Raw genomic sequence first — 12929 nt, forward strand, 5'->3', positions numbered from 1 at the left:
AATTTATTTTCCCTGATTGTGTGTGGTTTTTAGTATCATCTTACCATTTTATCCATCTGTCGTTGTGGTAGGCGTATAGCTTTAAGATAACGCTATCTTCGAGCTGTCAAAACCTGAGCTTGAATGACAGGAAGCGCGAGCGAATTAGAGAGCGCCTGTTTCGCGCCTAAACCAATCAGGTTCCTCGCGCAGGGCGCCTCTCGACTAGGACGTGAATAGGCTACTATAAACACACAGACGGAACATTAAAGCAGAGACTATTACGGAAGACAGTCGAGATTAAATACATTAACAATTAATGTTTGTCATATAGGAGTTCAGATCACAGGTTTCCTCCACAGTCAGGTGAACCGATGGACATTATTGTCCATAGATGTGAGTCACTAGCAATCATGTAGCCTACGTTTTTTGTGTCTAAATGATCGCACGGTTTTCGGCCGTTTATGGATTTTAATGCACAGTTGCGAGTCAAAATCATCACATTTTATTAAGATACAATTTATACAAAACAAAATTCACTATAAAGAAAGTCTTTCTACAAATCAAACATTTACTGAATTGGCCAAAATCATTTATGTCTTGAAACAGATCACAATAGTCATATGCATGATTTAATATGAAGCGTCCGTAACGGTCACGTCCGTAACGCATTATTATGGTTGTTCAGAGCAAAGTAGTGAGATGAATTGTCGATCCTAATAATCATAAACATAATTTAGCTTTGTAAATAAAGTTTCAAGTTATTTGCATTTATAATTGTCATATCAAATAAACTAAACCTTTAAAACGTTATGGACGTGACAGTGCACTGAAGCGTCAAGACCTCTTTATTATAGCCCTTATAAATTCAACAGGCAGTGCTGTTATGACCAAATTAGTACATTTATTTCTCAGGCATGCCTCCATCTTTCTGCAAAATGCTTACTGTTAAAATAAAGTTTAAAAAGGGGGGTCTTTGATACCTTTTTTTGAAAGCATGAAATATGGCTGGTTGAAAATGTAATTTAAGCATTGTTGCTCACCTCATATCTGGTGGATAAACAAGGCAATTTTCTTAAAAAAATTGTTAAAGCACATTAATACAGTATATTACAGACCTAAATGGACAACATAAAAAGGGTTTTGTTCTTTTGGTTAAAACTTTATTTTTTCATGGTAAAGATGACCTTTGCATGGAATTGCCCAATTACGGCTTTGACTGGACATTTTGTGAAGTCACAGAACATCCTCTTTCAGCGGCTGGAGTTCAGACAAAGATGTCAGCGCCCTGGTGAGTCTGCTAGGCAGTTTGTAGCAGATTTAAAAGCCTTAGGACAGTGCTGTAATTTCGGCGTCATGAGGGATGAACTTACTCGAGACGAGCTCATTGAAAAAACGTCTAATCCCAGAGTCCAGGAGGAGTTATTACTCAAAGATGCAACACTGTCACTTGAGGATGCATTAACACTCACCTTACAAGTGGAGGCGGCAACTCAATGTGCTGCTAAAATAGCAGAAAACAAGTCTCATACTGCCGTTATTGAACAGCCAGTGCAACAGTTATCAAGCTCAGACAATAGTTATCAAGCACCAGCTGATTTAAGTTTTTCTTCAAACAAAGGTAATTTTCTGATAAATCATTGTACACATACATGTGTTTTGTTGTATGCACAGATTCTGAGGGTCGCTTATAGAAAGATGCGTCCTTGTCTTTGTTTCGCGGTATTTTTTACAAACATATCTAGATCTACATAGAGGTTTTACACGATAAGATATGTCAGAGAGCCTTGTGCGACATTCTATAACCGCATAAAGGGTTAAAATGTAAAATATACATTTTAGCGCTATTTAAAAACTAGGACGATATAATAATATAATGTAAATGTCTCACGTGAAGATGATGGTTTAAACCATAATTTTATCAAATCAAGTCAATTCATGTGAATACTGTCGTATATGAACAAAGAGAAGACCTAGAGTTCAATAACATTACAGCTAACTGTAGGAAACAGATATCCAGGGGAAAGTGTAAAGAACACGCCATACAAAACATTACAATCACACCCGACAATACGATAAGTGTTACGCTAATGATGTTAAAAATTGTTAAACAATTTCAAAACAGGGTGTTTCAGAAGAAATGTAAAGATGCCTAAAAACAAAGGTGTCCAAAATGTTACATGCTAATACTTGGTATTGTTTCAGAGACGGTATGCTCCGGTGAAAACTGTGTGAACTTTGATGAGGCCGACGACAATAGCGCTGTAAAACATGAACACGCTGTTTTCATTATCACATGGGTTAATGAGCTGATGAGTTGAATCAGGTGTGTTTGATTAGGGAGACAAAGAAAACGTGCAGTGTTGGGGGTCCTTCAGGACAGGTTTGGGAACCACTGCTTTAGAGGACTTGGAGGAAACCGCGCGATTCATATGGATTAGGTGATGTTTTTTTGCGATTAACTTTCTTAAATGTTTTACAACTGCTTAAGGTTGAGTGATCATGACAGCATTTATATATATATATTTTTATCTAACGTTAATAGAAAACGTAACTGTTAGTGTTGTTTTTATCCCCCCCCCCCATCTTCAAGTTTGCAAGACGTGTGACATTTGGAACCTCATTATGTTGTGATTCTAGGTTTGTATTACATTTACGTTGTCTTTGCCAGTCGTATTTTTACTCAGTGTAACAGCACGTCTTTTTCAGTTCAATTTGACCAATCAGAGCCAAGCTTTTCACGTCGAAGTCGAATCAGACTCGAAGAGATGAATACTGCTATCAGAAGTTACTGGTAAGTTTTAGTTGCTGTTTACATAAATAAATAGCTCACTGTTTTGTTTTTGTTTTTCTTAGTTGGATATGTCTCATGCATTTGCTAATATGACGTGTACGTGTAATACTGACGTTAACCGCTGTAACATGATGCATACTGATTTCTAGCAACTTCAGCACTGGGTATATAGTCAAAGTCTAAAGTCTTTGATAAATGTGTTTAAAATCTATGTGGAGAGATTTGTCTCTGTCTTAAAACAACTATAAAACATTGTCCAATTCATCTGCAAAAAACAGAATTAGTTATTATAACATGTACAACATGACATTAATTTTGTTTGTATTTGCAAAATGAAGCTGTGTATTTATTTCTGATTACCTGAAAATGTTGGCTTTATTGTTATTTTGTAAATGATCTTTGAAAAAAAAAAAAAAAAAAAAACCTGACCAGCCAATTATGGAAGTGTGTGATTGGTGTTTATATTTGTTCAAGCTTGACAACCTTATTGCCTTTTTGATAACTTTCTATGGCTGCGTTTACACTTTTTGACATTAACATGCGACCTGTATCCGGAAGTTGTCCACTTACACATTTAAAAGGCAAGTGTAAACGCGCTTCTTTATTTGCAATCAATTTCCAATCAGTACACACTTCCATAATTGGCTTGTCAGTTTTTTGCAAACTTTTCGAAAAAAAGATTGTTTACAAAATCTTATTATAGATTAGGCTAAAGATGATAGATTTATTATAATGATAGAATGATGATAGATGATACTCTATTATTAATAGAGTTAAAGATGTTTAATTTGTATCATCTTTTCTCTTAATCTGGTGTCCTGCTTCAGACCTAATTTAAATTTATGCAGGAAACAGAAATCCGATCAGTTATCCAGATACAGAGGCTACTTAATGTGAACAAATGTAAACGCGCCATGCCTGACTGATATATAAATATGTATATATGTATGTAAATATCTCTCTTTTTTTAAATATTAATATTTGTTGTTTTTCAGACCAGCTGCTATAGAGGAAAAACTGAAATCTGAGTGCAGTGGCAAGCAAAGAGTAGAGTAGTAAGTATGGTTTAATCTCATATCACCTCTGTTATAGAGATTTTTGAATCAGGCTTGTTGAAAGGCTATTCGGTCAGTCTTGGTAGGCAAATGTTAGCAAAATGTCCATTTCAGGCTGTATCACGCACCTTTTTTAAAAATTATATTATTTAATTTGCCAATATTTACTGATATTTATTTCAATGCTTTACAGGCTTTAGTGTGTTGTTTCTTTGACGGAATTGCTCAAATAAACACTTTTTGCTCAAATAAACACTATTTTTTTATTTTATTTCAAAACCCCCCAACCACTGCACCCCCGCCGGTAGTTGGTCCATTACCACCGCAGTGGTAAAAAAAACCTCCCACCGTCACAGCCCTATAACCCGAAAGTAAAACAGATAATTTTATAATTAAATATTGCAATAATTTGCGCTACTGTATCGATATAATTGCGTGCGCAAAATATCGCGATACTGAACAGAATTTCTTTTTTTTTTCCCCCACCTGAAAATGATCTGAGAAGCAATATTTGGACATTAATATAATGAAAAGTATTATGCAGTATCTACTTGGATACATTTTGAAAAAATTAATCTTGTGATTTGCTTAAATATCTGATTACGAAACACAATTTTGGCTGTTTATAGCATTATCTCTTTTAATTTGATAAAAACGCTAAATAATAATTTTGACTATGTATTGGTATGTAATTATGGTGTAAGGTGCTGGAAAAAGCTTTAAAATGGACCTTGAAAGTGCTTGAATTTGACCTTGGAAAAGGTGTACGAACCCTGTTTTTTGCTGCGATACAGTGACATACCATGTAGACTTCACAGTTGTTCAAGAGATATTTTATTAACTCCTTTTCTGAATTACATTAACATTTTATATTGAATGTCTACTGTTAAAATATGAACTAAGCATTACATGCCATGTTAAAGAATTCCATTTTTACCAGGCGAAAAAGACTTACAATTAAATGTATTAAATATATACTTAAGTATGTTTTTAGTACAAAACAAATGTACTTTAATGCATATATAATACATTTAACAGTACATCTTTTTCACCTTGTATGTACAACAGAGGGAAATGTCAAAACATCATACTGTGTTGTAATAAAAAACGTCTAGGTTACGACCTCTGTTCCCTGAGAACAGGGAATGAGACACTGCATCGATGACGCTATGGGGAACACCCTCCATGTGAACTGGTGTTTGAAAAGCTGTACAATCACAGCAATAGAATTTAACTGCAGACAGCCTATGACACTTAGCCTGGTTCTACCAGACTCTCGTACATTTCATTTGTACAGAGAGTCTGGCCTCTCTCCATTGACAAGTCTGGCCTCTCTCCATTGACCCGCCTACATTCCTTGTAGGCGGGTACTCTGTTGAAGTTTAAAACTATTGGATCTGCCCAGAGTCACTCTGGATCTGCCATAACCAATCGCTAACCTTTGGTCGTGACGTAACCCTACAACTCAAACTAACGCACGACATCAACATCATCGTTCTCAGCCACTCCCTCTGTTCGCTGATTGGGCCGCCAAAATTTGGCCGGAGAAAACGTCTCGGTTACGGATGTAACCCTCGTTCCCTGAGTAGGGAACGGAGATGTTACGTCGAATGACGACGATTGGGGTTTCGCTTAGAAGCCTATCACCTTCGAGTATATAAAACGAGCCAATGGCAATGAAATGCCATGGGTCTGCGGAATTTGCATAGCGTATCTCCGCCCACCGCAGGGGGTATATAAGGAAGTACGCTAGCAACATGCAGATATGTCTTCGCTGAGGAGTCGAAACTGGACCCAGGCATTTTTCAGCGATACAGCGGAAGTGGCAGGAAGACGTAACGTTCCCTTTCGTGGTCACTCCGAGTTACGTCGGATGACGACGATTGGGGTTCCAGTCTAATCACGCCACCTCGGCTGTCATCCAGTGCCCTGCGTAAGTCTGAGCTCCCTGTTGTGAGACTAGCACGAACAAAGGAGTCCTACCTAACACAGGAATACCAAGGTACACTGGGAAGCATATCTCAGGAGAAATATGCAATTACGCCCAACCATTAAGGGGGGGACTTGAGAGACACATATGATCCAGAGGGATGCATATGGAGTATCACTGAGGTGTCCAGCCGCAGGTGGAATATTTAAACCCCAGGGGTGGCAAGGTGGCTTGCCAAGGGAAAGACACACGCTCAAAAGAGACTTACAGTGGAATACACATGTGGGGGTCGCCCAGAGGGGGGACCATGCACATGGAGGCACCTAGTCAAGCGCAAAAGCTGCGTTATGGCAGATTGGCATAACTCAGGCGTTGACGTAACCAGTGCTGGAGGAAACTCAGAGCTTATCAGACTCACCTGAGAAGATAATCGCACGTATCCCGTCCGTGGAGAGGAATGGCGAACAAGCGAAGACACCTGAGCAGAATCTAGTACCGGCTGGTTGAAGCGAGTACATGGGAAGAAACTGGCTCTACTCGGAGATTATAGAATCTCGCGAATGTGTTTGGTGTCGCCCAGCCTGCAGCTCTACAAATGTCTGTTAGCGAGGCGCCATGCGCTAGAGCCCAAGAGGAAGCCACACTACGAGTGGAGTGGGCTTTCACACCAAGGGGGCATTGACGACCTTGCTGCTGGTATGCCAAAGCAATGGTATCCACTATCCAGTGAGATAACCTTTGCTTTGAGAGAGCCTTTCCCTTCAGCTTCCCACCATAACAGACAAAGAGCTGGCCTGAGGTCCTGAAACACCGCGTTCTGTCTACGTAAGCACGAAGGGCGCGTACTGGGCAGAGCAGTGCCAAGGCTGGGTCTGCCTCCTCCAAGGGCAGCGCTTGCAGGTTCACCACCTGGTCTCGAAAGGGAGTGGTAGGAACCTTGGGCACGTATCCAGGCCGGGGTCTCAGGATCACGTGAGAGTTAGCCGGCCCGAATTCTAGGCACGCTTCGTCAAGGAGTGCTGTCTTCATAGAAAGTAACTTAAGCTCTACTGATTGCAAAGGCTCAAATGGAGCACTCTGCAGGGCAGTTAGAACCACTGAGAGGTCCCAAGAGGGTACGAGGGGAGGACGAGGAGGATTCAGTCTTCTCGCTCCCCTCAGGAACCTGATGATCAGGTCGTGCCTTCCCAGAGACTTACCATCAACTGCGTCGTGATGTGCGGCAATGGCGGCAACATACACTTTCAGGGTGGAGGGAGACAGCCTTCGCTCCAACCCCTCTTGCAGGAAGGAAAGCACGACACTGATGGGGCATTTCGTGGGTTCTTGATGTTTAGAAGAACACCAGTTGACGAAGAGGTTCCACTTCAACGCGTAGGCATGTCTCGTGGACGATGCTCTAGCGGAAGTGATGGTAGCCACCACCGCTGGTGGTAGGGTACTCAAACCTGCCTCGTCCCATCCAGGAGCCACACGTGGAGGTTCCAAAGATCGGGACGAGGGTGCCAAAGGGTGCCCCGTCCCTGAGAAAGGAGGTCCTTCCTCAGAGGGATTGGCCAGGGAGGTGCTGTCGCGAGGAGTACTAGTTCGGAGAACCAGGTCCGGTTGTGCCAATACGGGGCAACCAAAATGACCTGCTCCTCGTCCTCCCTGATCTTGCGCAAGGTCTGCGCAAGAAGGCTCACTGGGGGAAACGCATACTTGCGTAGGCCCCGCGGCCAGCTGTGCGCCAGTGCATCCGTGCCGAGCGTGCCCTCGGTCAGGGAATAATACAGGTCGCAGTGGGACGAGTCGCGGGAGGCAAACAGGTCTACCTGTGCGTCCCCGAACTGATCCCAAATCAGCTGGACCGACTGGGGATGGAGTCTCCATTCTCCAGCGAGAGGTCGAAGCCGAGACAGCTCGTCGGCTGCCTGATTCAGGTCTCCCGGGATATAAATGGCTCGAAGCGACCTCAGATGCTTCTGACTCCATATGAGGAGGTGGCGAGCGAGTTGCGACATACGGCGGGAGCGTAAACCACCCTGATGGTTGATGTACGCTACTGTCGCAGTATTGTCTGATCGGACTAGTACGTGCTGACCCTTGAGCAGCGCATGGAAGCGGTGCAGGGCGAGACATACAGCCAGCAACTCGAGGCAATTGACATGCCAAAGGCGCTGGGGTCCTGTCCAGGAGCCCGCGGCAGCATGTCCATTGCACATGGCGCCCCAGCCCGTGGTGGAGGCATCTGTTGACACAACAACATGCCGGGAAACTCGTTCTAAGGGCACTCCGGCCCGTAGAAAACTGAGGTTCGTCCACGGGGTGAAGGTCTGACGGCAGGTCGGAGTCACTGGGACTCGGAGCGTGCCGTGTTGCCATGCCCACCTCGGGACTCGATCGCGAAGCCAAAGCTGAAGCGGTCTCATATGAAGCAATCCGAGCGGCGTTACTGCGGCTGCGGATGCCATATGCCCCAGGAGCCTCTGAAAAAGTTTCAGTGGAACCGCACTCTTGCCCTCGAACTGACGAAGACAAGTCAGCAGTGACAGCGCGCGCTCGCTCGTAAGCCGCGCGCACATGGCGACCGAGTCGATCTCCATACCGAGAAAAGAGATCCTCTGCACGGGGCAGAGTTTGCTCTTCTCCCAGTTGACCCGAAGGCCCAGACGAGCTAGGTGCCGGAGCACTAGGTTCCTGTGTTCGCAAACCTGGTCTCGAGAGTGAGCTAGGATCAGCCAGTCGTCGAGATAGTTCAGGATGCGAACCCCGTGTTCCCGGAGGGGAACAAGGGCTGCCTCGACGACCTTCGTAAAGACGCGAGGAGACAGGGCTAGCCCGAAAGGGAGAACCGCGTACTGGTATGCCTGCCCCTCGAAAGCAAACCGTAGAAACGGTCTGTGTCGAGGTAAAATGGAGACATGGAAGTAGGCGTCCTTCAGGTCGATCGCTGCAAACCAATCCTGCGGCCGCACACACTGGAGGATGTGTTTGGCCGTTAGCATCTTGAACGGCAGCCTGTGAAGGGAGCGGTTCAAGATGCGCAGGTCGAGGATTGGCCGTAACCCACCGGACTTCTTGGGTACAATGAAGTAAGGGCTGTAGAAGCCGGACTTCATCTCGGCTGGAGGGACAATCTCGATCGCACCCTTCGCCAGTAGGGTGGCGACCTCCGCTCTCATGACAGGGGCATTGCCACCGACCATAGTGAAGCAGACTCCCCTGAAGCGGGGAGGAGATCGCGCGAACTGAATCGCGTAGCCGAGCCTGATGGTTCTCGCGACCCAGCGGGACAGTCTGGGAAGCTCTAGCCAGGCCTCCAGAAAGTGCACCAGCGGGGTCATATGAACCACAGACGTACCGTCGGTGGGGCAGCGAGGCGGAATGACCGGCAACGGTGAGGGTGGCATAGCGGCCCTGTGCGGGGGCACGGTCATTAACCGCGTCCTGCCAGAGGAGGCCAGGGGAGGGCGCGCGTCCCACGGGGGCGTGCTCTGGCAGGGGTCTGGCGACAGAGGGGGATGAGAGGAGCGTGGCCCGTGGGCGGCGCGTGCTGTCATCCCGCACCTCTGGAACAGAGGAGGGCGGCAGTGGCGGGACCCGAGGGTGGCGCGCACTGCGGCCCTCGGGCTCTGTTGGCTCAGGATTGGGGGATTCAATTCTGTCTTTAACCACATTAGGGTACTGCTCGTCGTTGGACGAGCAGCGGGGAGTGGAGAACAAAAGATTCTCCCCCGGCCCTCCACCGGGGGAAGGAGTGGCCCTGCTACCAGCTCCTGAACAGAAAAGAGTGCCAATCCTGAGCGGCCCGTCTCAGGGGCGCCGCTTGGCCTGGCGTTTAGCGGGCCGCGGGGCCGGAGAGGGCTGTGGCGCCTTCCTGCGGCTTCCTCCACGACGCGGCCCAGATGAAGGCTGCTGCTGGGGCCGTGCGGGAGGGGCGGGAGCTGCGGGAGGGCGCCCTCGGTGGCGAGCAGGCTGAGGATTCTGTACCGACGGCTGAGCATCGGGGCAGAATGTGCTTGATCGCCTCAGTCTGCTTCTGGGCGGTCGAGAACTGCTGGGCAAAGTCCTCGACTGCACCGCCGAAAAGGCCGGCCTGGGATATGGGAGCGTCGAGCAGACGAGTCCGCTCGGGCTCACGCATATCGGCCAGGTTCAGCCAGAGATGTCGCTCCTGGACCACAGCTGTGGACATCACCAGACCCAGGGAGCGCGTGGTCACCTTCGTCGCTCGGAGAGCGAGGTCGGTGGCGGCGCGCAGCTCATCGAAGAGCCCTGGGTCTGTCCTACCCTCGTGCATGTCACGGAGCATCTGGGCCTGGTAGACCTGCAGGATGGCCATGGCATGCAAAGAGGCAGCTGCCTGTCCCGCCGCTCTGTAAGACTTCGCCACCATAGTAGACGAAAATCTACAGGCTTTGGATGGGTGCTTAGGAACACCACGCGATGAAGCGCTTGTCGGACACAGCTGCATCGCGACAGAACGTTCGACCGGGGGTATCCCAGTGTACCCACAAGCATCAGCCTTATCGAGGGGAGGAAAGGCGGAGAAAGCCGACGGACGATCACGGGAAGACATGGGAGCCTTCCAGGACCGCGTGACTTCCTTATGCACTTCCGGGAAGAATGGAATTGGGGTTGGGCGGCGACGAGTGTCAGCGGCCGCTCCCAAAAACCAATCATCCAGCCGCGAGCACACTGGATCGGGTGGCGGGGACCACTCGAGCCCAATGGCCGCGGCTGCCCGGGAAAGCATGGCAGTCAGCTCGGGATCAGACTCGGGCAATGCTGGCGCGCCCGAGGGCGGCAACACAGCCGAATCCTCACTTCCCGAGGACTCACGCCCACCTTGTGATGCAGCGATCGACATTGCATCCTCTTCTGGAGCTCCAAACGAAACACGCGGGGCCTCCGTAGAGGGACCAGCGGTCTCAGTTTGAACGCTCGCGGGTACCGATGCTGAAGAGGGGTGTGTGGACCGTGGACGTGTCGGCGGTATGTCCCACACAGTCACCCTCAGGTCACCCCGGCCACCAGCCGAAGTACTAGCTCTCGAGGAGTCAGTAGATCGGGGTGTGGGTAGGGGGACTCTCGCTCTGGTGAGCTAATTGAGTCTCGACCGCAGCATGGAGATGGACATGTTCCCGCAGTGAGAACATGAGTCATCCACAAACGCTGCTTTAGCGTGATCAATGCCCAAACACGCTAAGCAGAGATTGTGCCCATCAGCAAAGAATACATCGCGACCACAACCAGAAGTGCACGGGCGAGGCATCTTTAAAAAGACGTGCCACGTGCAATGCTCTTTTTGTGAGAGGAAACTCCGCGGATGTTGAAGCGAACAGGGAGAAATCACACTAACTGTCAGATCACTGACCAGATCAGCAGGGTAGTGTGCACTCGCTGAAATCGCCGTCACACCAACACCGGAGAGCTCGCTTGTCTCGAAGGATTGAGAAGGATAACTCAGGATTTTTTGGCTTGCGTGGAGTGGAGAAGTTCTCAGCTCCGAAGCGAAAACATATCTGCATGTTGCTAGCATACTTCCTTATATACCCCCTGCGGTGGGCGGAGATACGCTATGCAAATTCCGCAGACCCATGGCATTTCATTGCCATTGGCTCGTTTTATATACTCGAAGGTGATAGGCTTCTAAGCGAAACCCCAATCGTCGTCATCCGACGTAACTCGGAGTGACCACGAAAGGGAACCAAAGAATACACCACAATCCCAGACGTAGTACTGAAGGGAAATAAAATTGAGCGGAAGTACGCAGGAGGGCGGAGCCAGGCTATATGACACTACTAGTGCGACTCAGAAGTATTAAAGAGGCGCCTAGAGAACATCGTTCCCCAATAGCATCATCGAAGCAGTGCAAGTTCCCTTTTGAAAGGGAACAGTTACTTTTTTAACAGAGGTTAATTTTGCTTTAATATAAAAATAAACTCCTCTTTTTCCCCTTTCACAGACACTGTGATCAAACAATTTCCAACACGTCTGAGGTGCGAGCACTGATTCGAAGGAAATGCAACGAGGCAAACTCAAAGACCAGTCACTCCAATTCACTTGAAGGATGAAGATGGTTTGAGTTGTAACAGTACTGTAACTGTTTGCAGCTATTAATGACAGCACTTTATTGACTGTAGTTAGATTTATTGACTCAAGTTAGTTTTTTTGTTGTTGTTTATAATACCTCTGCAGATCACTGTATTTTATGTTAATGTATTTTTTTTTTTTTTGTACAGTTTACATATGCTGCTGTACTGATGTACACTGGGTGTAGTACGTTAATGTTTACTAGCTTTCAAAGTGTGTGTGTGTTTTATACAAATATTTTTTACTGTTTTACGGAATGATCATTTTTCACTGTATTTGTAATACATTAAAATATATTATTTTCATACTGAATGGTTTTATAAAAATGTATTTTTATTATACTAATAGTGGCTCTTATAGTGTTCTTCTAATACATTATTAATAAGCTGATATTATATTTAAAATATACTGGGAACACATTAATGTGAATCTTAAAATATACTTAAGCTGTAGTTCTAAAACATATTTAAAGTGTATTAAAAATACAATTTAAAGAAGTGCTATTAAATTACACTAAATGTACTTAAAATAGGTCCATTTTAACACAATTAAGTATATTAAAATATATTACTATTACCTTAAAATTTAACTTCAATACATATTAAAGTACATTTAGTATACTTTAAGATGTCTCAAAATAACACAATTAAATATATAATTAATACAGTACACTTAAAATACATTAAGTATATCAAAATAAGCACAATTTAAATATATTTCCTTTTCACCTGGGAAGGTATTAGTTAATAACAAACAGACAAACAAACAAACATTAAAACAACATGGAACCATGATATTAATATATAAAATATGGTATAATTACATGTTGAAGCATAGCCTACGCACAGTTTGAAAATGACTTCCATAATATTTTCTTTTAGTAAAGCTATGTCTGGATTATCCCAACGCATAGTTTTGCATCTGTGGGTGAGACCTCTCAGAGATTACACCAATATTAGCTTTATTAGGGGTGGGTGTTTGTGTGAGCCAGTTCTAGCCTGTATGAGACTGAGCATAGAGTTGTGAATTAAATATAATTTCTCCTGTGACATAGGCGAAGCAAGGCATAGCATGTTTATTAATATAGCACATT

The 12929-nt window shown here is 45.6% G+C and overlaps 1 long non-coding RNA gene across 1 annotated transcript; it reads left to right on the top strand.

Annotated features, from left to right (window-relative positions):
* The first annotated feature begins 202 nt into the window (after window positions 1-202).
* Window positions 203-12174, top strand: LOC311087918. Its single transcript, XR_014607377.1, has 3 exons — window positions 203-2773; window positions 3769-3828; window positions 11709-12174. It is a non-coding gene; the product is annotated as an uncharacterized lncRNA (long non-coding RNA).
* Window positions 12175-12929: the final 755 nt, after the last annotated feature.

The sequence above is a fragment of the Abramis brama genome, assembly GCF_963993115.1.
Source record: "Abramis brama genome assembly, chromosome: 8".
Taxonomy (NCBI): domain Eukaryota; kingdom Metazoa; phylum Chordata; class Actinopteri; order Cypriniformes; family Leuciscidae; genus Abramis; species Abramis brama.